At 44.7% G+C, this 26,790-nt stretch overlaps 2 pseudogenes; one reads left to right on the forward strand and one right to left on the reverse strand.

The window, feature by feature from the left end:
- The first annotated feature begins 7,208 nt into the window (after nucleotides 1-7,208).
- Nucleotides 7,209-10,197, forward strand: LOC147901187 (G-type lectin S-receptor-like serine/threonine-protein kinase SD2-5; annotated as a pseudogene).
- Nucleotides 10,198-21,372: 11,175 nt separating this feature from the next.
- On the reverse strand, nucleotides 21,373-25,542 carry LOC147901188 (pentatricopeptide repeat-containing protein At5g27110-like; annotated as a pseudogene).
- Between the last annotated feature and the right edge of the window lie 1,248 nt (nucleotides 25,543-26,790).

Genomic DNA, 26,790 nt, shown 5'->3' on the forward strand with positions numbered 1-26,790 from the left:
TCTATACGTAGCTCTCCAACTAGTCATATATGAACGTAGCTAAGTCATAACCCACAGATTCCGAGTTGGACTGCCATTTCTCTCCCAATTATAAAGCACAGGGCCTTCTCTCCTTTCCCCGCCATATTGGGAAACTCTGAATGACAGCACCAATGACTGCCATGACAGCATCAATTTAAACTCATGCTTGGGCAAATGCACGTGCTAGGCAGCTGAAAGAAAAGTGGTCACAAATTGCAGCACTACCCACGAGCGTGGCCTGAGCAAGGAAGGGCATCAATGCTGAGATTGGGGAGCACCAACATTATGAGCAGATAAATAATTTTGGATGTCCTTCATCTCAGCTAACCAGCCTTTTTATTCTCAATCAATATGAGCAGGCTTTCATTGGAGTTGGATACCCTACTGAGTGGTTACCTAGTTCTACCCTGCCATCTCGCCTCAAGTACTAGTGTGTATTTTCAAATAAATGTTTGCAGCCCTTTTGGTGCTAGTGTTTCTTGTGACTGAAAAAGAATGTTACATGTTTTTCTCCTGTTTATTTCCAAGCAACAAAGCATTATTTTCTGCACTCATACAGTGGTCAAGACACATCAATACTCCCTTAAACATTTACTCACCCAACCTATCATAACTGCCTGACAAGCTCCACAGTGTTCATACTTCGTTTTATTTCACAATTTATCATATTGGGATTTAACAACACCGTGGCCGATTTAATCAGAACACTTCCACAAAGGATCAACCAGGACTATCTCTATCATTTGTAAAAATACTCGAGAATTTCACAACGATCATATCCAAATGTCACCCACACTCTTCTGCTTGACTCACATGGAATGCAATCATGTTTTTCGTAAGAGCAATATATTTAGCCCAGCCTTTTTACATTTCAATGGTTGGGTTTGGTTACAACAAGAATACAGAAGACATCAGTCCAAAAATTCACATTCATTCATTTCTAAATGATGGTAGGATGATTTATTTGTACCACAAAGCGAACATGTTTATATCATACTTGTTCCTGAAAGAATATCAAGCGTAACTCAATATGACGAAGGATACATCAGAATTTCTGCTCTTATGGTAGCATATGGATGAAACAGATGTCATCTTACGAAGATCTTTGGCGATAGCCATTGTTGAAAGAAGACATAAGAATTAAGCTTAGATATACTTAATTACATCTCAGATTTCTGCATCACAAAAGTACAGCAAGTCCTATCTACCACCAGATCTTCTGAGTAGAGGGAATGTCAAATTGTTTTGTCTCTTTCCTACAATACCTTCAGTTACAGCAATACACAGAAAATGACAGCCATCACAAATATTGAACGACAATAGGAACAGCACCTTGTGTCATGCAATGCACACTTTCTTGTATGTGTCTTAACTCAGGAAAAGGGACAACATTTCCATCCGTTATTCATGCCCCGTGTGAGAGGTTAAGCTATAATACAAAAAATGAACTAAAGGCAAGTAAATAAGGATGTGTCCCCAAATTGGTATTACCCCTCGTTGAGTCACGACTTCCAGAAGGCTGTACCTCTTAGTTCACAAACACGTTGAGAACTTATGAATGTTCGTTTATGCCTGAATAAAACACAACACATCTTCTCGGCACCTCTGAAATTAATTCCATTTAAAGTTATGGTTATGTGCAACACTTGCCTTTTTAAATCTAGATTGACTGAAATTTCAATAACATCTTTTTCTGAAGTATCAAAACCAAGGCTTGCATGCGAAGCAATTTATGCTGAAATTGGTACAATGTCAATACCTTCAGTACAGCTCTAGGTGAGTTGGATCTACTATGGAATGCCTACAGGAAGTTTGAGGCAGTCCTCAATTTCAAACAAAACAGCTTTGGTCAAAAGACAGCGTATGCCCCTTGAGGCATGAAAATGCCGTCCATGGGCAACTGATAACATTAAAATGTAATTTCTTAGGACTAACTGCATCGGTGATGTTTCCGCGCACAGACGTAGTAAGAAATTTGAAAAGCAACTTACTAAGTTGACATAAGAGCAGGAACGCTCTTTAACAGTGTAAACTTGCTTGCAGATGAAAAGGTGTAACAGCTGGGGAGAAGCCATGTGCATGAATCCCCTCCATCCTCTAAAGCAGATGTCAAAGATTGAATGTCCCAATAGAAGTCAATCCTCCTCCTTCAAGTGAACTTCCATGATATTCCGGTTCGGCGAAGCATAAAGAGAGTAGACGAGCGATTGACGTTTGGCGACATCCAAGAGCGCGAGGCCGTCGGAGTAAGCGAGGGCAGCAATGTGAGGGCTGGAAACGTGACGGTGTTGATGGAAACCTTGAGTGGAGCGGCGCTTGACGTAGTGACGAATGTTGTAATCTGAGAATTTACTAGCCTCGCGAAGTAAACTTCTGAAGAGTACGCGGACCTGAGCTGGGGAGGGCGCAGAAACGGCCATCTTCGACAGAACCAAAAACCCTAATTTACTTTGCCAAAGCACCTGCACGTATAGGGGCTTTCCCACAAGGAATGTTCTCAGGGACGGACTTTCCCACAAGGAACGTTCTCAGAAAAAGGCCCCGCAAGCAAGCCACATTTCACGCACCGGTTGCTCGACACATTCTGAGCACTCTCTTTCCTTCGTAGAATGGCCCGGCCCGTTACCCCATCAGACATCCTCTCCGATTCGAATTGATCCACATCTCCATCCAAGGGCCCGCGATATGCACTAGTTCTCGACCACTGCTTTTGATGGCCACAGACATGTCGTCTGCCCCCCGCTGCAATTTGCGGACCGTCACATCTGCTATCAACTAAATCTGAGGGCTCGCAATATGCGCCATTTCAAACCGTTGGATTTGAACGTAGTTTGTGATTTGCGCCGCTTTTACACCCTTGGATCTAAAGCTAAAGCTTTAATACCGCGCCACACCACGATAGCCATTGCATAGCTCGCAACGATTAGGATGGAGCAAGTCTCAATATAGTGTCAGATTCCCAATATGAAAAGGCCCAGATTGGATGGCAGGGATTAATCCTCCGCTGATCTGGGACCTTTACGTGGCCGGCACTCAGCATCCCTAGAACATGTTTCGGCTCCTTGTCAAACCAACAAAAATGCCTGCAAATGCCACCACCCGCCTCGTTCCCATGTAATGCCCCAATGCCAACATTTTGAGCACCCTGTTGGAGACGGGAAAAATCTCTTGCTACGCAAGCATTTCGATGCTACCTGATAGCAAAATTTGTTTTTCCCCATCTTCCAAACCTTGCACGTACGCACTTCCATTCCATTGGTTCACAACCTTGCTAGAGAGGTTTCAAAATAGTCCCTTTGGTCCACTTCGAAAGCTGAAGGTCGAACTTTCATGCTTCGCTCAATGGGCACTGAGCGAGAACACGCTCTTACATTAGCTGCAAAAAAAGGGGAGCCTCCATTAACATTGAGCTTTGAACCCCTCTGCTATGCCTTATGTAACCAATAGGGCCAACTTCTTATGTTCATTATAATTACACTACATGTAATCACGCCCTTTCTCTTGCTTGGACGCGTAATGGGCGGTGTGTCCACCCTAAGGTACCACATATGGGGAAAGCGGGGGGGGGGGGGGGGGTTGTGTTCATGTTGCAAATAAAAATTCTTGCACCAAAAATGAAGAGCTCCTACGTACACTAGTATAGAGGGAAATCACAACTTGTGAAAATTTCAAGACCATTACTTATAGTGGGCATAAAAAATAGTCAAAGACGATTGGAAATGAGTTGCAAGAAACAACAAACAACAAACAACAAAGGAAATGCCATTATGGTGTATCTCAAGTTAGCACATAAGAGAGAGAGAGAGAGAGAGAGAGAGAGAGAGAGAGAGGGAGGGAGGGAGGGTTTTGGGGAGTGTTGTAGTTTTTGGGGGCTCTTGGATAAAACCAACAAGGGGGAGAGAAAATTAGGAGCACGACACTAAGTTCCAAGCGCCCACTCGTCACATCAACATCTCCATGCAACCTCCAGCTTAAACCATGCATTGGGGTACATAAAGGCTTTATAAGTAGCTGTTGCTAGATGGGACCCATGGCAATGACGGGTTTTGGGGCGTGTTGTAGTTTTGGGGGGCTCTTGGATAAAACCAACAGAAAATTAGGAGCAAGACACTAAGTGCTGCCCACTCATCACATCAACATCTCCATGCAACCTCCAGCTTAAACCATGCATTGGGGTACATAAAGGCTTTATAGGTAACTCTTGCTAGATGGGACCCATGGCAATGACCTATTGCCCAGCACTGCAATTTGCATACTATCTTTGGGATTTTTGTTGTCACTATACAATCGGTTTATGATAGTAGGACCTACAAGCTAACAACAATAGGGGATCTCAACCATACATAAGCATAAAGGGATTGAACCCTAGGGTTGAATGCATACTACTCATTGTAGGCGAGGTGTATGAGTGGAAGATACATTCTAGTCAAATCGTTTTTGGGAAAGCAATTGGTTGATACTTGTACATAAGCATAAATATGCTCAACCTTGTGGTTGAATGCCTTTTGCTATTTATAAATGAGCTCCATGAGTGGAAGATACCTTTTACACTCAAACTGTCTTTTAGATATATCTCTAATTATTTCTTGGTCTGACCATCCAATTCACTGTGATTCATGAACTCGTGCTAAAAGTTTTTTCCAACTTCTCTACTACTTTAATTCTTGAGCTCTTTGGTTTTTGGTTTTGAGTTGTACTTGTTGCTACTATTGATTGATCCTCTGCGCTAATCTAGAAAAAAACACAAAGCTAGGAGCTTTGCAGCACGGGTAGGAAACCAAACCAGTGCAGATCTTTTTTGTTTGCGGGGGCTAAAATAACTCCTTCCAATGGTCAAAAGTAAGCAATAGGGGCTTATTTTTCTTTGTAGATGGCTTTACTACTGATCTTATGGGAAAACAAAAGTGAATAAGCAACCAAAGGGACAATCAGGCACTGCCGTCTTCCTTATCAAACTATTGAACGAAAGCTACATGGAATCTAGCCCTAATGAAATGGGTTGTTCAATCTTTATTATTTTAAGTCTCTCAAAGATCATGGCAAGCTCTTGTTTTTTATTTTACCATATTGGTTCTCATCAAAGCTGTGAAATACTCTTTGCCAAGTGTGTCTATCACTTGTGAGATTGGACGTTTAAGTGAGGGAGGGGGAGCTGGGTGAGGGGCATTAATTAGCAGGGGTGAGGAGTGGGCGATGGTGCTCGTGTGATGATAAAATTTCATATCTTTTATTTGGCATTGATGTTATTATTATCTATGTTTCGATAAGAGTGTGAGTATCAAGTAATAGCCTAGTGGCTTTCACTTATTTTTATTTTCTGAGATATTGTATGGGATTAAGAGGATGAGTGGAATGGACCATTGTAAATAGCATGTGTATGAATGATAAATAACTTGATATGGGGTGAGAGTTATTTGTGTATGGAATATTATGGGGTTTTTAGAAAATAGGAAGAGTGAGTCATATAAAGAGATGGGTCTGATGTCCATGTGTCTCAATAATGTAAGAGTAGATCACATGCCTAGCATATGGAAGGCATGTGGAGGAGTTTGGAGTCAAGAGGAATCCTTCTAGAATTCCTATGTGGAATATGGAGGATGTGGACATATGAAAAAGAGAGAGTCCCTGTGGGCTCCATGTGGGAAGATTCTTGACTCACTCAATATTTTAAGGAACATGAGCATCTTTTTATGGGACACATGTCAAGAGTAGCAAAAAAGGGCATGGATGGTGACATACAGGCTTATGTGATTGATGGGGAAAAGAATCTATAGGCAGCAATTGTAAACGGGTGAAGGAGGGTGACAAAATCTCCATAAAAAGAGCCCTCCTCTCCCTTGTTCAACATCTCTTCCACCATTAGGCCTCTTGTTGTTGTAGCTCTAGTCTCCTCAAGCCTCTTCCATGAGCCTTCTCTCTCCCTCTTGTAGATGTTCGCTTGTGTAGACTCTTGAGTCCATCTCTCTATGAGTAGTCTTGGAGCTTCTGCTCCCTCTTGTATGTATTAAACCTCTTCTCCTCCCTCGTGTGTATAGCATGTTGAGTTTCATATGAGTAGATTCTCACTCTATTGGAAATGAAGTTCAATTCAAATTATCTCCCTTGAGTCTCTCTTCCCTTTTTCCCATTCCTTTGTTCTATTCTTTCTTTCAAAGTCTCCAAAGTGTTTCCTATTCGGCCACTCATTGTGCACTCATGGTTCATCCGTTTCTCGAGCCACAAAGGGAGTTATTTTATCTCTCCTAGGTGACCTCTAGGGGTTTTGGATCATTTTTTAAGTCTAAGCATGGAATGACTATTCTCCCAAATCGGCACTAGTAGAAGGAGTGCATGGTCTTCATGATTGTTTGACCCCCTATCAAAATTTTGCCATAACTTTCTATTCTATGGTCTTAATTTGACGAAACTTATATCAGCGTGAAGCTCTTTTCAAGGGAATCTCTCTATGTATTTAGATTGTGCATCAAATATCAAAACAAACAGTTACAAGTCTCTGTGTTTGATAGTCTTGTTTTATGACAGTTTTACCCCCCTTCCAATAAACTGCCCATAACTTTCCATGTTTCTTACCAAACTTATATAAGCACGAAGTCCATTTCAAAGGGGATGGTCAACAAAAGTGGAGAGAACCAACTTTATGGATCATATATATTACAAGTTCTCACACCATGGGAGCATAAGTACAGGGAATCCTTCAAAAGCAATCGGTACATGCCAAACTGCCTCACAAATTAGTTAAAGCAGGGGTAAGATATTAGTGCACAATTTTGCAATAATAGTTAAGACAATTTATCATATGCACACAAGGTAGCTTAGATGAGGATATCACCACACAAGGAGGTAAGAAAGATGGACGTCCAAGGTGATTCTGAATAAATACTCAAATGCATCTCAACAATTGACATCCAACTTCCTCACTTTGGTCAAAAAGTCTTGCTAGAAAGCATAGTGACATTGACAAGGAAAGAAATCATTGACTTTTGTACATAACTCACAAGTAGCACAAAGTCTTCATTGAACTTGCAAAACCCACAAAGGTGAGGCAATATCATCTAAAGTTGGTGTGAGCATGTACCCCCTCACATTGTTGAGCACTCATCTTTGGTAAATGTTAACAAATGAAGAGAAGCTTTTATTAGCAAGGTTATCAACCATGTGACAATGTGTGGTTGAGTTGCATAAAGATTGCCATTATTGTGCACCTCTCTCTTGCAGCCCTTCTTTTGCCCTTTAAACCTTTGGAGCTTGCCCTTCTTGTGCCTCTTAAACCTTTGGAACTTTTCAAGCAACTTTGAAGCAAAAAAGCTTATGTCATCTTCTTCTTCGTTGGCTCTGCCTTCCAAAAACAGAGAGGTAGAGATCTTTGTTAGATGTTTGCTGGCCAAGCTTCTCATCTTCTCATCTTTTTCTTCGTGATCTTCTCTCATCTTCTTCTTCATTGGTTCTGGTATAGATGCTGGTCGAGCTCTAGGTTGGGCGTGCTCAAATTTTTTTATATGTTTGCTGTTCAAGCTGTTTCTTTAGCTAGCTAAGCTTCTTCCATGGATTTTGCTCTTCTTGTCCAACATGTTCTAGTGGTGACTCTCCTGGCTCAAATTACTCTCGTATCTGCTCGTAGCACCCTCTCAGCTCCATTCCTCGCCTATGCTGCCTCCCCTGTTTCTCCTCCCGATAGCTCCACCCCAGCAACTGGTTCCGTCGTCGGTTCCATGTCCTCCATCCTCAACAGTAGCAACATCAACTTCTCTTGGGGTTGGGTTGCAACTTCTGATCAGAAGTTCTTTCTCTCGATCGTTTACATTCCCGGTAACGGTGGATTAAGCAGCCTCAGCAGCACCAGCAGTAGCAGCTATGTGGTTGCAGCGGGCGGTGCAGGAGCTCAGCAGGTTTGGATAGCGAACCGAAACCACCCCGTGAGCGACATGGCTGCGCTGCAGCTGCAGGCAGACGGGAACTTGCAGCTACGGGATCGCGATGGATCTGTAGCGTGGTCGACTGGAATCACGACGGGGGTTACATTAGAGCTGCAGAACTCCGGCAATCTGGTCTTTTTGGATGTGAACGGGAACAAGGTATGGCAGAGCTTCGACCATCCTTCCGACACTCTTCTTCCGGGGCAAGTCATCGCCGCAGGAACGCAAGTAGTCGCTAGCGTTTCGTATAACAACGTTTCGGAGGGCAAATACTTCGTCGTGATGGAACCTGGAGGTCTGATCATGTATGTCGCCACTCCCTCCGGCCCTCTGCCTTACCATGTCGTGGGGTTTTCTACTTCTGACAAGAACAACACCGTTCAATCGGTGCAGCATCCCCTTTGTCGTGGCACCACCATGAATTACAGCTCCGGGGGAGGAATCGTCACTTTTCAACAGGAACCCAGTTCCGGCATGCCCGAGTGCAACCGCTCCTTCATCATTCCCGTCGGTTCCAACGACAACAACAGCGATGTTTTCTTCCGGCTTGATTCCGATGGTAACGTCCGAACTTATGAGGCTGCACTACGGCTGGGGCATAGATCAGGAGATCTTTTCGGGCAGCTTGGTTTGTGCTCTTCCTGGTAGATGTGGAGATTTTGGAGTGTGCAGTTCTTACGGATCGTGCAGCTGCCCGCAGCTTGGTTCTTCTACAGGATTGTTTCACGCAAAGAATCCTTCCGATCCCACTGCAGGCTGTGCAATGTCCCAACCCATGAGATGCAATGGAAGCAATCAATTTGTGGAGTTGGTTGGTGTGAGCTATTTCGCAAATGACTATGTCTATCAGGGCACGTCCTCGCTCACGGACTGCAAATTGTCATGTTTTAAGAGCTGCAATTGTACCGTCGCATTCTACGACGACAGCACCAACAAGTGCTTCCACTATCAAGAGGTCATGAGCATTCAAAAGGTTTCCGATGCTAGCTTCCATGCCTTCGTCAAAGTTGGAGACGGTAGCATTACCGATTCTTACACGCCTTCTAGTCCTTCCATAGATAACTCTGTTTCCAGCAAAATGATGCTGGGTATTATTCTGTGTGCTGCGTTCTTAACGGCATTATGCCTCGTCAGTTTCACGGTTGTAGGCATCAGAATTCGGAGGAGATTGGCAGAGACGTATGCAGATGACGCGTTCTTAGAGAGTCTGCCGGGCTTGCCTACACGATTCTCGTATAAGGAGCTGTACAAAGCCACGGACGGATTTCGAATGAAGCTCGGTTCTGGTGGGTTTGGCTCAGTCTACGAAGGGAAGCTGGGCAATGGCACAAAGATAGCAGTGAAACGGCTGGAGAGTGCAAGGCAGGGCCAGAAGGAATTTCATGCGGAAGTCGCGGCACTGGGCAGCATCAACCATCTGAATCTTGTCCGTCTTCGTGGGTTCTGCACCCAAAGATCGCAGCGTCTGCTGGTCTACGATTACATGGAGAACGGGTCCTTGGATCGGTGGCTATTCTCCGGCGACGATGAATCCAGGTTTCTGGATTGGGCAACGCGGTACAAGATTGCGCTGGATACAGCGAGGGGGCTGGCATTTCTGCACGAGGAATCAAGGAAGAGGATCGTGCATCTGGACGTGAAGCCGCAGAACATACTGCTGGACGAGGGGTTCATAGCGAAGCTGGCGGATTTCGGGCTGTCGAAGCTGATGGACAGGGGGGATCAGAGCGATGTGGTGACGAACATGAGGGGGACGCCGGGGTATGTGGCACCAGAGTGGCTACTACGGGCAGCAGTGACGAGCAGGAGCGATGTATACAGCTATGGGATGGTGTTGTTGGAGCTGGTGAGCGGGAGGAGGAATGTGGAGGTGGCGAGGAATACGTTTTGGTATTTTCCGGCATGGGCAGTGATGAAGGCGGAGGAAGGGAAGGCGATGGAGATCGTGGACGAGAGGTTGGCGAAGCTGGAAGGGGAGACGATGGAGAAGAAAGCAGCGGAGAGGATGATCAAGGTGGCGATGTGGTGTATTCAGGAAGATCCTTCGATTAGGCCTTGCATGAGCACTGTTCTTCGGATGCTTGAAGGTCATTCTGAGGTTGATGATCCTCCTTCGCTCTTGCAATTCGCTTTACGTACTCGTTCCGCGGCCACCTTCTCCGCCTCCAGCTCCGATCGCCAGCCAATTTCCTCCTCCCACCTCTCCTCCCTTCGCTCCTCTGCCACCCATGTCTCCAATTCTGTCCTCTCCTCTCCCCGATGATTCCTCACCGGGATGATAGTGATGAGGAGTCGATGTTGTAGTTAGCGAAAGGAGCAAGCAAATGAGATCTAGCTAGCGTAATGAGCAAGCAAATGAGATGTTGCTAGGAAATGATCACGCAACGGATCATATCATAGATGTGTACAAGATCTAGCTAGCAAATGATCAGCATGCAACGGGTCATACCATCATTTCGCTAGCATTACTGAGCAAGCAAAATGAGATTTACAAGGTGTAGCTAGCAAATGAGCAAGCAACGGATCTTATCATATAGATGGGTACAATATCCTCGACACAATTCCGCAGGATCAGCTCGCTAGATCAATGTCCGCCGAGATTGTAGCGGCATTCAGACCTTCAGCTGCCTACAACATTCCGTTTATCACTAAACAGCTAGCAATAAAATCATTGCTTCTGGAGTGGCCGGCTCGCTCGATTGTACCAGAGCTTGAGCGTACTCTTCGCCAGCATTCTTTGCCTGCCCCGTAGGCCGACCGGATTTCTTCTGTTCTCTGCTGGAGCAAAGTATCTACCATTATTACAGATTTTTCGAATACTTCTTCCAATTGTCCTACAATTCAGTAAGATTTCTCCTGTATTGTGGAATTCTTCTCCATCACGCTCTATTTGTCAATGTTATCCACATCTCTGCTTGAGATTTGCAAATTGCCACATCGAAAAGTTTTAAAGGCAGTATGTCTGAATTCGGCAGTTCAGTCTGTCTGCAACAGTAAAGTTTGTCAGTGTGACATACAATGTCATAGCTGAATTGTGCCCAACAGCCGGAATGCATTCATGATCGACAGCGAACGCATGATCCATCAATACTAGTGGGAAGCCCGTGGCTTACAACATAGTAAAGCTATCCCATTGCTTACTTTAGAAAGGTTTTTCTTCGGAGTTTCAATTGCTCAGATATTATTGAATTTATTGAGAGACTATCTTAGAGAAACAAGCGTGCATGTATTGTGGCTTGGGCTGCTTAATGTCACTATAGCTCTCTATATTTCAAATTTTCTTTTTTTGTCATGGAGCACATAACTACAATCTTAACTGAAACTTGGATCCTACTCTTTCATGAAAATATCATAAAGAACAAAAAAAAAATGACACGATACAGGGTCCATCAAGACCCGATCCTCCTTACAAATGTAAGGGGTAGTGTTTTATTATTGCCTTGGTGATGTGCAAAGATTTGCGCCTTTTGGGAATTGAAGCCCAACAAATACATGAATACGATTATGCTCACACCAGCTCGTAACCGAGGCCTTGGTTGCTATCTAAATAATCTTGCATTGTGTCATAGACTACAACCATATGAAATATCATCCTTCAATCTTGCATCCCATGTGGCATCTCTACAACTGATTTCGAATCTTATTTGCATCGAGAACATGCATCAAAAGAGAGAAATGTTGTAAGAATTTAAGCTTAAACATCGATAATATTAGAGTCCAATAGTATAGACTAAGTACTTTATTGTATCGAATAAACAATCACCGCGGCTGTGTTGATAATGCAAGGCAACATCAATTGAGTGTTGGTTTTCAACACTAGGTGCAAGATTTTATGCATTCCACTTCTTGAATTGTTCCCAACGTTGAACCTCTGTATCCTCATAGCTCCTTTTGTTCCACAAACAATACTTTTAGACGAGGCTATGAGGATCCTAGTGCAAGCCCTAGGAAGGGGGCCCATGCATCCAATGTTTGTGGACAGGAAGCAAAATCCATCAAGAAGTAAACTAGTGATTATCTCCAAATTAATCACTAAGTTCTTAGGTTAAGGAGACTAAGCCTACATGTAGAACATTTTCAACAAATCTGTGAGACTTTTGGTGACATGGAGATTTGGACATGGTTAATGCCTTTGGCTTGTTGACCTTGACAGCAATACTGGACAATGGTTTAGGGCCTTGAACCCACAGGGAAATATTAACTCGACCACCTTATGCAAGTTGTTCATAGTGGGATTTGCCCCGAGTGGACAAAAATGGAACCCTATGAACCAGTTAGATGAAGTCGTAATGTGAGCGTCCCAAGAGAATGAGTGATGAGCAACATTGCCAGCTTCCTATAAGACTTTAGGAGTCTAAACTTTATGAACATTTTTTTGCAATGAATTCCACCTCATTTGAGTCATATAGCGAAACGATGATACTCTAGGCAACAATATGATGGAGAAGGTCCCAAGGGAGAAATTTTCATCAACTTCATCCGATGTGTCTCAAACTTTGAAGGCAACTACCTCAAGAGACACTAAAGAAGCAAATGCAGGTTCCTAAGGGATGAATATGGAGGAACCGGCTACTAATTTATTAAACCCGCTCCCTACCCTCCCTTCATGGGATGTGTATAAACACGCCTAGCTCCAAAGCAGGGCAAAAAACAATCTCTGAAAAAGATCAGGCTCCACATACAACACCAACTCCATACATCGATGGTCCAGTAGGAGGGTTCCAAGAATTAGATGGCCAAACAAATATGGGGTTCAAAGAACCCGACCTGTTGGCCACCTGCATTGTAACTTGGGGTGGGATGGGCCTAGTAGCTGGAACTAGGGGTCCCCTAGGTAATGGTGAATTTATTTCAGGCATAGGCATGTAGATAGTAGCAACTGAGTAGGGAATGCCTCCCATGCCTTGTGCCCAAGTCGGATAAGGTGGAGCATGAGGTGTTGGGAACCTAGTAAGTGGGTCTTCTAGATTGCCCAATTTTCCTCCTACTTGGTATCCTATGCCAATCGAGGGCCAAACACACTTTTGAATGGCTGACCCCTTCAAAGAATTGGTTTTGTTAAGATTGGTTTGCCTATAGGTATGGTGAAACTTTGTTCACTTTGTACTGCTTCTGTCACTAGTGACTGGGCTACCACCCGTGGCTCCTCTAATGTCTACTAGTTTGATCAAACCAAGCCTTCCCATTATATTTGAAAAGGTTTCCGGTAGTGAGCTACCATAAGAAGGGGTAGGGAAATGAGGTTCATTAAGCTGGAGTTTGGTGCCACAGAGATTCTAGTGTGCACATTCAAACTCACCATGGTCCAACTCATGTGGAGGAGGGGGAGTCGAGAACAAGGCCCTCTTGTGGGGTGGGCGTTTGAACAACCACCACTGCTTTTTACAATTTTGATTGGGGTTTAGAAGGGGAATAGTCTGTGTTCATGCAATGGCGCACCAAAGGCATGGTAGGCTCATTGCCTACCTTAGGTCCTACTGCAATATGAAGGAGACCTCTACACCAAGCTGTCTAGTGCATTGTTATAGCATCCAATGTGAAACCTACTTAAGTTGAATCTCCAACCCCAAATGGAGCACAATTACTACTGTGAGGCCTAGTCCTCATCTCTCTATCGAGAAACCCAACTAGAAGATAGCCGTATCACCATGGAAAATCCACAACTCCCTCCCTAGGTTCCCAGTCATAGCCCCTACTATGCAAGTGTTCTAGAGGTTTGGACCATGGAACTACCTCAACATCCCAAATAATTACCATCTCACCTTGGGTATCGATTGGGCAGTTGGTTCCCACTCTCATCCTCTTTGGGGTTTCAACTTTACATCCATGGGAGAAGAGAAGTGGACCTATTATTTTTTATCTTATGATGAGGGTCCAGTTGTTTCACATGATGTAGGAAAGATCCATGGTGGGTTTGAGAGGAAGAAGTGGCAGGCTGAGAAGAAGAAGTCACAACCTTTCCCTTGCTCGAAGGCCTAGGCATTAGAGGAGGTTGGGACTTTAGGGGGCGGGCAAGAGGAGGAAGCTGGAGGACTACTACAACGGGGGCAGGAGGGGAGGGATAGAGAAGAGGTGGGTGGTTAGATTGATTAGTAGAAATATACTACTACCATCTCTTCCATGGAAATTCTTAAATTGAAATTAGAGTGATCGAGTGAGTTTATTGTTACTATAGTGGATCACTATTGAGCCATCATTGAATACTTTTGATCAACCAAAAAACGATGCATATGTTATGACACCCATATACAAAAGAGAATAATAGATATTGGTTAAATGAATGTAAATAATGATTGTTATACATAAATATAGCGCATGATAGTTAGCAAAATATATGAATCTTGGATTTTTTTTTTGAGTAGGTACACTATCCATAACCCATATAAAGCATCTTTGCATATGCATGGTTAGATGCCCTTGTTGGGAGTTATATAACACTTTGAGACATGATCTTTTACAATAGATAGTTGGAAACAAAACGTTACGTGTAGAACCATCCACGTTTTGTTGTTTGTTAATGCTAGCCTAGACATCATCTAGCTCCAAGATTTGACTTCATCTCCACCATTAATCCTCTCTCTCTCTCTCTCTCTCTCCACACACACACACACAATTATCAAAGAAACAAGACTTAAAATGAATATCTACCAAACACTACAATGACCTATGAAAATAGATAAAATTAAACAAAGCAATTAATTATACTGGCTTGGAGTAGCGCTTTCACACAGCGGTAGGCCACGAGACAGCTCGTTGCACCACAGACATCCTCCCCCCTAGCCTACCCCCCTCCCCTCAGCCTTCCTCCATAGCCTCCCCTTTCCCTCATGCTCCTTATGGGAGCATTGCGTAGTGAAGCCTTCACTCGTGTCACTCGAGTGCCTACCGGATCGTTGGGAGAGAAAGAGAGAGAGAGGAGGGGGGGGAAAGAAGGGGAAGGGAGAAGGAGAAGAAGGTGAAGGGGGATCATGCCAAACACTAAAGGCAAACAAGGAGAGCAAGCAAACCTCAATCTCAACACATGAGCAAGAAGAGGAAGGGAGAAGGAGAAGGGGGATCGTGCCAAACACCAAAGGCAAACAAGGAGAGCAAGCAAACCTCAATCTCAACACATGAGCAAGAAGAGAGCTTGTATTTCTCAAAGGTTGCATACAACAATGAAGACCAAAGTCAACCACTTGGCCTTTTATACAAGTCACCTTTTAAAGAGAGGGCCAACCCTATTCCTTATACCACTCTCTCTCTTTCTCTTTAGTTACAACCACTTGGGTATGCTGACTCTCACAACCCTCCCTTTGTCTTCAAATGACTCTTGTGTTATCCATATATCAGATCCAAATGGCTCTTGTGTTATCCTTGCCAATTTGGGTGATCTCGGCAACTACCTTGGTCCTAGGCCATTTGTGGCTCAAAACCCGTATGATTACCTCAATTCTGAGCCATTTGTAGCTTAAAACTTGTAGTGGCGGGCCAGATCTATCAACATACCCAATGGCTGTTAGCATGCCCCCCTTCTTGTTGCTAGAGCTGTTCTCGGATCAGCCGCATTGTAGGAGGTGGGTGGAGAGAACCATCTGAAGTACTACATAGGGGTCCAATTGCGGGGGGGTGATCCACGTGAAATAAGACTAGTACTTCTAGAAGTGGGTGGCATGTGATGGCCATGGAAGTTTCAGACCCAAAGATATAGGCGTAAGTCTTGGAATGGGGAGGGGCCAATGTTGCGGTTGAAGACAATCTGGTTGTTGAGGTTGTGGAGTTTATCGATGGGGATGACTGTGATCGGGGAGATCTTGGAGCAGCAGAAGGATAAGGTGGTTGAAGTGTGCAGCGGCTACCACTACGGGGTTGGGTATTATATTAGGATCTTTCTATTGGAGCTCCTGGAATTGAGCCCAGGTCCCCATCGTCTTTCCATGGGCATATACAAAGGATGGATCTATCGCTCGAGGAGCATTGGAGGAGATGAGTTGGGAGGTCCGTGCTGTGCAATGCTAGTGTTGGAGGCATTAGAGAAGTATTCGGGTAGGTTTGTGTGGAGAAGAGGAGGCGAGATTGGATTGGCGGGTTGTTGAGAGTGGTGGGCGGGATCTGTAGGGTGTGTGGGATTTGCTTGCGAAATTTTTGTCCGGGGGGCGGTAGTGTTAAAGACAAAGATGGCTTCATGCCCTTCCTCCTCGATGACATCTTCGAGGTATGCTACATGAATTGTTTCAAAATTGTTGACCAAGGACTCAAGTGAGTCCTGGAGAGCTTGTAGCACCCTGTTGAACAAAATGATGATGCCGAGGGGGTGGTGGGTTGTGGAGCGATAGGTAGTTAAACGCCCTTGATTTTGAACTGCCGAAGCTCGGCCATAGGTCTGCATCCAATTGATGTCGGCTTGGATGCTTTCGGGAGTATAGACCCATGGGCTCAACTCGTTGGGCTTGGTGAGTTGCATCACGTCATCGTCCTGTGGATAATTGGTGGACTCGGTGATTATTCGACACCACACCTGGAAGTTCAAGAGAATGGGGTGGGTAGCTAAGGCTCGAAGATTGGAGGGGCAGACTAGGGAGAGGCTGGCGGGTTGAAGATCGAGGGAGAAGTTACAGGACATGGCGAGAACAAGGTGGCAGTGGTGGTCGGGATTGCGAGGAAGGATGGTTGGGAGGGTGTTGGGTGGGAGGGGCGCAGTGAGATCGATGTGGAAGATGAGGTTTTGTGAACGGATGGCGTCGAAGTGCATCTGAAGTGTTTGGGGGATGGTGCATGGGGATAATGTGTAGATGGCAAGTTGTGTAGAGACCTCCCTATACATTGTGAACTCCTACTATTCCCTGTCTTCCAACGTGGACTCCTCTCTCATTTGAGCCTTTATAGCATGCTGTGGAGAGACTCTGCTCTTCATTTGTCTCAGGTAATGCGAGATTAGAAGGAATTGGCCTTCTTCGAAGGCAGAAGGGGGAAGTGTGGGTGCTTCTTCAAATCTTGGACACAGATTGCTGGAAGGTGATGGACAAGGTGTACTGAAATCAGAAGAGTACCTGCTTGAGAGCTCAGCGAGAGTTTGTGGTCCAAGTTATCTGGAGATATTCATTTGTTGCGGACCTTGCCAAAGGAAGGACGGGTTGAAATAGACCCTCAGAGCATGGTGCTTGGAAGATTCCAGGTTGTTCACTCATTGTGAGGGGGACAACTGGAAGATTGTGGCAGCTGGATTGCTCAAGTTTGAAGGAAGGAACGTGACTAAAGGTGGTGGTGCTAGGAGGTGTTACCAGAGATGGACCTGTGTACCAGGATGGTGTGCGGAAGCGGAACCAAACCTGGTGGAGCGGGAGCCACTTGATGAAAAGCTAGGAAAAGATTTCAACATCGAAGTGTTCCAGAGGACTACAACCCGGGAGTCACTGGAGCATCATCATTGACGTGTTGGCATTGGGCCAAGATGTGTCGGTGAGAGGGCATGTTGGAAAGGTCACCTCCCCATCTGTAAGCCCCCATATGAGGAGAGCATGGGGGGTGTCACGGGGACGTGATGGTGATGGTGATGGTGATGGTGATGGTGAAGTGTCTAAACTAATTGTCCCTGAATTTGGCCTAGGGGTGCCAGGCTAGGCGCCTTAGTTAATGCCCAAAGGGTACCTATGATTTCATGTGCAACTAGTGCAACTCCTAGTGCTATTAGAGTGGTTCTAGTTTCTAAGGTCATTGGTTTAGTTCACAAGGGTCATCCTTTAAAAATTGACCCACTAGAGGTCCTATAAACTAGGGCCATTGGTTCCAAGCATTAGGGTCATGGTTTGCGATAAAATCCCACGCCCCATTTGCCATGTGTCTATATGTGGAGCTTGTGTGGTCTCTTTGCTTGCCTTGTGGCACCTATGTGTCACCTCTGGAAGCACCTAGAAGGCCTTGGACCTCTCCCTTGCCTTCCTTGCTGTTTTGGGCCTTCTCCCCTACCAGAGGTCTCTTCTTCTGAAGATGACGGATTTTTGCAGCTTCTGTCTTGCTGGCTGAAGTGGATTTTGAAGCTTTCTCCGCGACACTTCTCCTCCCGTTGGTGTTTCCTGCTGCTGGCATGCTCCCTGGACCTAGACGCCTTCATTTTGGGCCTTTTCTGAAGGTTTTCTTGACTTTGTTCGCGACAAAAGTCCTCCTTTCCTGCATCTGAGGTCATAATCTTGGACGCCTCACTCCTAGCTCCTGTCTGGTGCAAGGTGCACTGAGATCTGAGGTGTTTGTGGACTGAAAACTCCATTCTGGTGGACGCAATCATGGTGGATGTGCTACAGCTTGCTGGTCGCTCCTTCCTTTAACCTTTGCTGGTGCTGGAAGTCAGTCAAGGGCAGCTCCCTCCTACCAGAGTCTGCTGTCTGCTGTTCAACCATCTTCTGGGGCTGTTTCAAGCTGAAACAGGCCCGTTTGTTGGCCAAATTCTTGTCTTCTCCTTCTACTCTGTGCTACTATCATTCTTGCTGAGTTTCTGCGAGGTTGGATGCCCTGCCGTTGGCCCGAGAGAGGATTGGGGCACTGGTTGTGATACTCTCTTCCCGGGGGTGCAGTGGCAAGACTTGGGCTTAGTAATGGCTTTGATTTATGTGGATGCATTGCTTGGCATGCTGTTGGGATGTTCTACTTGTGATATGCATGGCTACTGGAGAGAACCAAGAGAATAGCACTGGGAGTTGGTCACGGACACAGCCACGGGTTGGCATTGTACTGGGTTGCACCTGCGGGTGAGCTCTTGAAGGGAGTCCCTTGTATTTGAGCTAACCAGTAATTAAATAAATACCGCAAGGGGCGCCAAGTGTTGGGGCCAACAGGTGTCACTATGCATGCTTTTGATTGTAGCCTCCCTTGTTTTGAATGGTTCAGTGATGATATGCTGTGAAGTTATATGCTCTAAGTATTGTTTGTGGGCAAGGCAATGGTAGATGTTGGCTGTATTTCAGAGTTGTGAGATAAAAGTGTCAGTTATACTGCCCTTTGTCAGTCAAAGGCTGGTTACAAGGGGGGTGAACCTAGTGCCTGAGAGAAGGCCACATGGGCAGCACTATGGCTGCAATGGGGGCAGAGATCAGAGAAAGAAAGAAGAACCTGGAGGAGCCATGGTGGCTGCAACAAATGGACGGAAAGTTGGCTATGGAGGTTTAGCTTGGATCCGGCCTGTCAGAGGCATGTTTGGAGCAGCACCTAATGACGGAAGAATATCCAAGAGAAAGGCGACAAAGGTGAGCCACATGGCATTGCTTGTGAGCAGGTATATGACCTGCGACAGAGCTTGCAAGTAACGCAGCAGAGATGGCAGGTGGACAGCAGAGGAGAAGGCCTGACTAGACAGGCTGGTTGGGCTGGATACAGCCAGCCAACCAGGCCTGGTTGAAGGGCCAAACCAAGGCTGGAACCTGCATGAAGAAACGGGGCAGTCAGCCCCAGTTTTGGAGCCCTTATAGGGCTGGACCAGCAACAGACTGGTCGGCCAGAATCTGCATGCTGGTCGGTTTTCTTTCCAGCCCCTTGGGGGCTATATAAAGGGGCCATTGTGCCCTCATTACTCATCCAGCAGCTAGCACACTTGGGCCTACATTCAGGAGGTAGAGGAGAACAAGAAGAGCTGCAGACTGAGCTCACAGAGGGCTGGGTTTTTTGGCTGTTTTCTGGGGCAGCAAGAAGCTGAGATCTAGACGGAAAGTCTAAATATGCTCGAGATGGTGGAGCAGCGCAGGCTCGAGTCTAGAGATAACCGGCAGATAGGAGGAGGACCTTGTGGTAAGATCAGAGGACCACACCATTGGTGGGACTCTGGATCTCTCTCTTTTGTATTGTGTCCATAGCTTTAGACAGAAATATATTATTTTAGTGGTTTCTCTATCTGGCTGGTTCCTTGTCTATTGATGAGTATGCAGACCTATGCTATCCACTGTGCGTACCCTCTGTTGGGTCATTTCTAGCAGATGTAATTGGCACACCTACACCTGGTGTGCAGGTTCGAGAAAATGAACCTGTTCTGCCCACCATCTCCACCTTCACTCCTAAAGGAGCCTCACAAGATGAGATGCAAACTTTTTTGGGAGAAGCACAGTTGAAGTTAAACAGAGCATTCCTAGATGAAGTACCAAGAAGCTGGACTATGCACCCAGTGTTCCATGTTTCTTGGCTCAAGCCATAGGTACTAGCTTTAGAGGACATTCCAGATGAAAAGCCAACAGAGATTGTAAATGATGGAAATATTGTGGAACCAGAGCAATCCCTTTGCACAAATTCAAAAGAGGCACAAGTAGGAGACAAAGGTCGTATTTAATGAAGCTCAAGCATCAAGTGGGTTAGCAAGGATTTCTTCATCTGCTATTCAACCATTGCAGATTCTGTAGAAGGGGATGTGATGTGCATCCTCCCTAGGGTAACACGCACACCTAACTGGCTGTGGCATGAGAACTTTTAGGGCACAATAGAAGCACAATAAGGGCAATATCGCATGAACAGACAAAGGTTGTAATCAAAAAGTTCAAGCATCATCTTTTTCTCAACTTTAGCACTGCAGCTTCAGCAGATGGGGGTGCCATGGGCATTCATTTGACTGGCTGTGGTAGCAGAGGTTAGGGCACAATCATGGCACGGGAGTGCAGTCAAAGGGCTGCCAAATGTCACCCACGCAAGTGCACGTGAGCTGCACAGTAAGGGCAACTGATTGCATGCTACCACATGGGTCAATTGACATGCAAGTAAAGCAGGCACCAGCAGGATAGCAGCAATTGCAAGATAGTAAAATGCCATGACTCAAGAGTCAATTCAAAATGTCAAGACTCACAAATGAAATCAAGGTTCAAGTTTCAAACTTTAACACTTGCAATTCCAATTTCTAAGTAGTCAAGACTCAAAATAAAATATATATGAAATGTAGACAGCAGAGTTTCTTTGTTTTCACCCAAACGTGGGCCGCTTTGTGTGTTTCTAAGGAACGTTTCTAGCCAAATGTTTCTAGCAGGCCAAACACATTTTCTGGTAGTATGAATCAGCCTTAATGTTGTGCATGGATATTTTACTCCATGAGGAATGCGATAAATTCTTCTCCCACGATTTTTCCAACTTTTGCTCTCAACTCTGGATTCAAACAAATAGGGATACCATACCTACCAAAAGTAAAAATTATTGATTAGGAGAGGTTAGGTGGACTACGGAGAGGATGGAAAACTAACACTATAAGGTGTTACGCCCTTGCTTTTTATGCATGGGCCACTTCCTGGTTACTACTGCCACTGGGTAAAAGATGTCTCTTATATATAAAGATGGCATCAAAAGCTTAAGCGACCACCTTTGAGGGAGTGCATATTGCTTTAATGCTGGGTCTCCTTCACCCCCATATATGTGGAGTAAGACAGGAGCACAGTTCCAGACCCCAAAGGCTAATAAATTACTTAGACACCTCCCTTTCCATATAAAATGTAAATCCTTCTATCTTATACATTTCAACATTTTAAGTAAATCAAATCTTTTTTGTAGTCCAGTTGTTCTTGTCTTCATTGCATAAGAACAGCATATCTCCACAAGAACACTAACCATTCTTGAAATAATGCACTACAGACGGCATTTCAAACAATGATCTTTCATTGGATATGATCTTACTTGCATTGTCACAGTCGTTGCACATCCTCAACTTTTATCACAAGCAGCATTTGTGTGTTGAGAATACCAAAAGCTAATGCCAGTTTTTCTGCATGATCACACAATGCTCACGACCAGATCAGGATTTGGTACATGCCCTTCTTCCTTCATCCGTAAGCTCAATATTTCTAGCATTGTGGAGATGTCCTTATTTTGGTTGTTACCCACTATAAACTCATGCACCTTCTTGCTCACCTCTATTGAAGCACTAGCAGGCTTCTTCTTTGCCCGTGAATGTTTCCGCAGCTCCTCCACATTGTATGCATCATCCCACCTTCCAGAAGTTGCATAGATATTTTCCATGAGGATATACGAAGCAGCAGATTCTGAGTTCATGTGGACAAGCTGGCGAAAACACCTCAGGCCCAGTTCTGCTTCCCCATAGGCCTTGCAGAGACTGAGCAAAGCTCTCCATGTCCCATCAGATGGAGAACACTGCATTGTTGCAAGAAATCCCTCTGCCTCAGACAAATTTCCTGATCGTGCAAGAAGATCAACCATGCAAGTAAAGTGGTCTCTTTGTGGTGCAATGCCATATTCTTCTCTCATCACCTTGAAATACTCCTGGCCCTTGAACAGCAGGTTTGTATGGCTGCATGCAGCAAGAAGACACGTGAATGTAATAGCATCTGGCTTCACTCCATGTTCTTGCATGGCCTCAAAAAATTGTACGGCCATCTTTCCCTCATTGTTCAAGCCAGACCCTTTTATCATTGCACTCCATGACACAACATTTCGAACTGGCAGCTTGTTAAAGACTTCCAGTGCCTCTAAGAGTGAGCCACATGTGACATACATCTGAATCAAAGCATTTCCAATAGAAAGCTCTCTCTCTTGTCCCTTGAGTGTGATGTCGACATGGATTTCTCGGCCTCTTCCAAGAACTCCTATGTTGCCACAAGCTCTCAAGACACTAACCAATGTGACAGCATCTGGACAAATGCCCTCCAGTTGCATTTGTTCAAAAATTTGCAGTGCTTCCTGACCCATTCCCTGTTCAGCATATCCCGCAATTAGTGCAGCCCATGACACGACATTTCGATCTGGCAACTTATCAAAAACTTCCTGTGCTTCTGAAATTGAGCCACACTTGGAGTACATGTTAACCAAAGTGCTGCCAACAAAAACATCTCTTTCAGCTACATTTTGTATGATCTTTGCGTGTATCTCTCGCCCGTTGTCTATGGCTCCTATGCTGCCACAAGCTTGCAGAACAGAAGCAAGTGTCACAGCATCTGGAGCAACGTTCTCCAATTGCATCTGTTCAAAATATTTTAGTGCTTCCTGGGCAGGTCCATGTTCAGCATACCCTGCAATTAGTGCAGCCCACGATACAACATCTCGGACTGGTAGCTTCTCAAATACCTCCCGTGCTTCTGGAAGTGAGCCACATTTGGCATACATGTCGACCAGACTGCTGCCACCAAACTTCTCCCTTTCGAATCCCTTCTGTGCGATCTCCATGTGTATTTCTCGGCCCTTGCCTATGGCTGCTATGTTGCCGCAAGCTTTTAAGATACAAACTAGTGTGATAGCATCCAGAGGGACACCCAACAGTTGCATTTGCTCAAAATGTCTCAACACTTCCTTACCAAGTCCATGTTCAGCATATCCTGCGAGTAGTATGTTCCATGTCACAACATTTTGGACTGGCAAATTGTTAAAAACATAATGTGCCTCTGCAAATGAGCCACATTTGGCATACATATCGACCAGAGTATTGCCAACAAAAATCTCTCGTTCAAATCCCTTTAGTGTGAGCTCCATGTGTATTTCTTGGCCCCTGCTTATGGCTCCTGTACAGCTACAAGCTTTCAAGGTACAAACAAACGTGACAGAGTCTGGAGAGATACCCTCGCTTTGCATCTGTTCAAAGCATTTCAGTGCTTCATGGGCAGATCCATGATCAGCAAATCCTGCAATTAGTGTGTTCCATGACACAACATCTCGAGCTGGCAGCTTGTCAAAAACATGCTGTGCCTCTGCAGGGGAGCCACATTTGGCATACATGTCTACCAAAGTGTTGCCAACAGAAAGATATCCTTCAAATCCCTTTTGAGTGATCCCCAAGTGTATTTCTCGTCCCTTGCCTATGGTTCCTATGCAGGAACAAGCTTTCAAGACATGCACACAAGTGACAGCATCCGGAGAGATGCCCTCCAGTTGCATCTGTTCAAAACATTCTAGGGCTTCATGACAAGGTCCATGTTCTGCATATCCGGCAATTAGGGTGTTCCATAACACAACTCTTCGAGCTGGCAGCTTGTCAAAGACTTCCTGGGCCTCTGAAAGTGAGCCACATTTGGCATACATGTCAACCAAACTATTGCCAACAAAAAGTTCTCTTTCAAATCCCTTTTGTGTGATTTCCTGGTGTATTTCTCTGCCCTTGTCTATGGATCCCATGATTCCACAAGCTCTCAAAACGCAAATAAATGTGACAGCATCCAAAGAGATGCCCTCCTGTTGCATTTGTTCCAAACATTTCAGGGCTTCCTGTCCGAGTCCATGTTCAGCATATCCTGAAATTAGTGCATTCCATGACACGACATCTCGAACTGGCAAGTTGTCAAAGGCTTCCTGTGCCTCAAAAACTGAGCCACATTTGGCATACATGTCAACCAATGTGTTGCCCACAGAAAGGTGTCTGTCGAAACCCCTTTGTAAAATCTCCCTATGTATTTCTCGGCCCTTTCCTATAGCACCTATTCTGCCACAAGCCTTCAAGGCATACACAAGAGTGGCAGTGTTTGGGAATAGGCCCTCTAGTTGAATATGTTCAAGACATTTCAGCACTTCTTGACCAGGTCCATGTTCAGCATATCCTGCTATCAGTGCATTCCATGACACAACATTTCGAACTGGTAAGGTGTCAAAGACTTCCTGTGCCTCTGAGAGTAAGCCACATTTGGCATACATGCCAACCAAAGTGCTGCCAACAAAAAGATCTCTTTCAAAGCCTTTTTGTGCAAGATCGGCATGAACTTCTCGGCCTCTTTCTTCATCTTTCAATCTAGCACAAGCTTTAAGCAGGGCCATCAGCGTATATCTGCTGGGATGAACAAAATCCTCTTGCATGTTCTGATACACATTTAGAGCATGCTCCGCTTGCCCATATTGGATATAGCCTAATATGAGAGAAGTCCATGAATGCTCACTATGATGAACCAACTTGTCAAAAACTTGCTGAGCATCAGATACGCTGCCACATTCGACGAACATTGGCACAATGTAGTTCCCAACAGCTAAATGAGCTTCCAGCCCGTTATTGCAAACGTGTGCATGCACACGCTTGGCATATGCTAGATCCTTACTTTGCCTGCATTTCTGCAAGATGTAGATAAAATTTTCAACAGAACTTAGCTCAACCATACGGTTGAAAATACAGAGTGTTCCTTCTACGCTCAGCATCTCCCAAACACTGCCTTCCTGCAGTTGCTGAACATCTACATGTACTCCAGACCAGGTTCCCAACAGCTATATGAGCTATATAAGGCAACACGTAGTATTTGCCAAGCGTGTGTATGCACACGTCCAACAAACATTGTTGTTGCATAAATGATGTAAACGTTGCACTAGCTTGCAAGAAATGATTGGCCATAGGACGGATTGGATGGATTCTTTGCCTTGGATTGACAATGAGGTGGCTTGCAATTATCACTCACAGGAGCATTCGCAATGACGAAGCTGTCATTTCTGGTATTGTGCAAACGTACTTGAATTCTGGTCGTAGAGTCTTGCACAGTCAAGATTTCCTCTTCTTCACGCCTTTTCGATCGACTTCGTGATCTGTGTTTTTCTCGATGGTAACTAATGCCATGCAAATCAATGTTTCTCGCCCAATCAACTCCTCGATCCAAATCTCACAGTCGACCTATCCTCTTAATGATCCAGGAATGGTGCTCAAATTTTCGAGTCACCCCTTAAAATACTCTTCTCACAAAGAAATGGAGTTCCAAGATTTTGCTGGAGCAATATGAAAACATAACACGGCCAAGGACTAATGGTATATACATATATACCTAGTGTAAGTCATCTTAGCCCTCCAATACAAGGCTTCACATAAAAAGTAATGAGAATTTTCTAAGTTTTACTCAAGACATGCTCGAGAAAAAATACGCTCAACGTGGGGAAAGCCAGGAAATCAATGGGGGCACAATATGTGGCTTCCATGCAAGGGGTGTTCAAACCTTGGAGACCCTGGGCAGGTAGGGGTTCAGCCACATGTGCAAGGCCAGCTATATAGGTCTGGAGTGCAGGTAGATGTACAACTGCTGCTGGAACGCAGTGGTTGGGAAATGTTATAGACAAATAAGGAAACTAGCATTGTCAAATTTGAGGCAAACTGCGAAGAAAAATTCAATTTGTTGTAAAGGAGGTTACGAAGTTATGTTACATGCATTGCAGCGGCGGTGAAATGCACAAGGAGGAGGACCTCAACATGAAGCAACAATTGAGCACAATTCCAAATTTAAACGTTTTCGTTAGAAATTTTGCAGGTTTTAAGCAATAATCAAGTTAAATGTGATGGTTTTTTAAACCTTCTATTTTCAAATTTGAAGGTTAATCTCGTGAACACTAGACGTGCCATGTATATAATAGTGAGCAATTATATGCAAACATTGCATAGTACAAAGACTGGTCGTAGTGCATATAACAAACTTGCAATGCACAATCCAATACATGCAAGGTATTGTGCAATACAGAGAATGTGCAATGATCCAAGTATAGCCATCTGCAACCCAAAAAAACAAGAGAAGATTGGACAAACATAGAGTTTCAGTAGGACTAGCAAGAGAGGAAAACCAACTAGAAGCAACATCCTACCAAGAAGAGGCAATGGATATGCTTTAAATAGCAACTGCTTGCCAAAAGCAAGAAATACTCAAAAGATTTCCTATGGAAGAATGATGCTCTAATTGAAAAGGAGAATGATATGAGCATGTATAGGTGTTCTACCACCCTTCAAGCCCTTTACTTAATCGACATCATTTTGGCAGTCTGTTGTCTTGTATTGGCCGCCATCAATTGTGCCCAATTTATTCCTTTGTTTTTCAAGGCCTTGATCACTTTGGCTAGCATGCATGTGTCCTCTTAGACAAACCTGAAGAAGTGTTTGTCTTCGTCGCACCACCTTGCTAATTACCATTCATCAATCTTTGTCAATTTATCCAGTATGTTCTTTTTCTGACAATGTAAGCATTGCTAG

The sequence above is a fragment of the Dipteris shenzhenensis genome, chromosome 6 (genome assembly GCF_047967505.1).
Source record: "Dipteris shenzhenensis isolate YYH24624 ecotype China chromosome 6, Dip_SZ_1.0, whole genome shotgun sequence".
In the NCBI taxonomy this organism is placed as follows: domain Eukaryota; kingdom Viridiplantae; phylum Streptophyta; class Polypodiopsida; order Gleicheniales; family Dipteridaceae; genus Dipteris; species Dipteris shenzhenensis.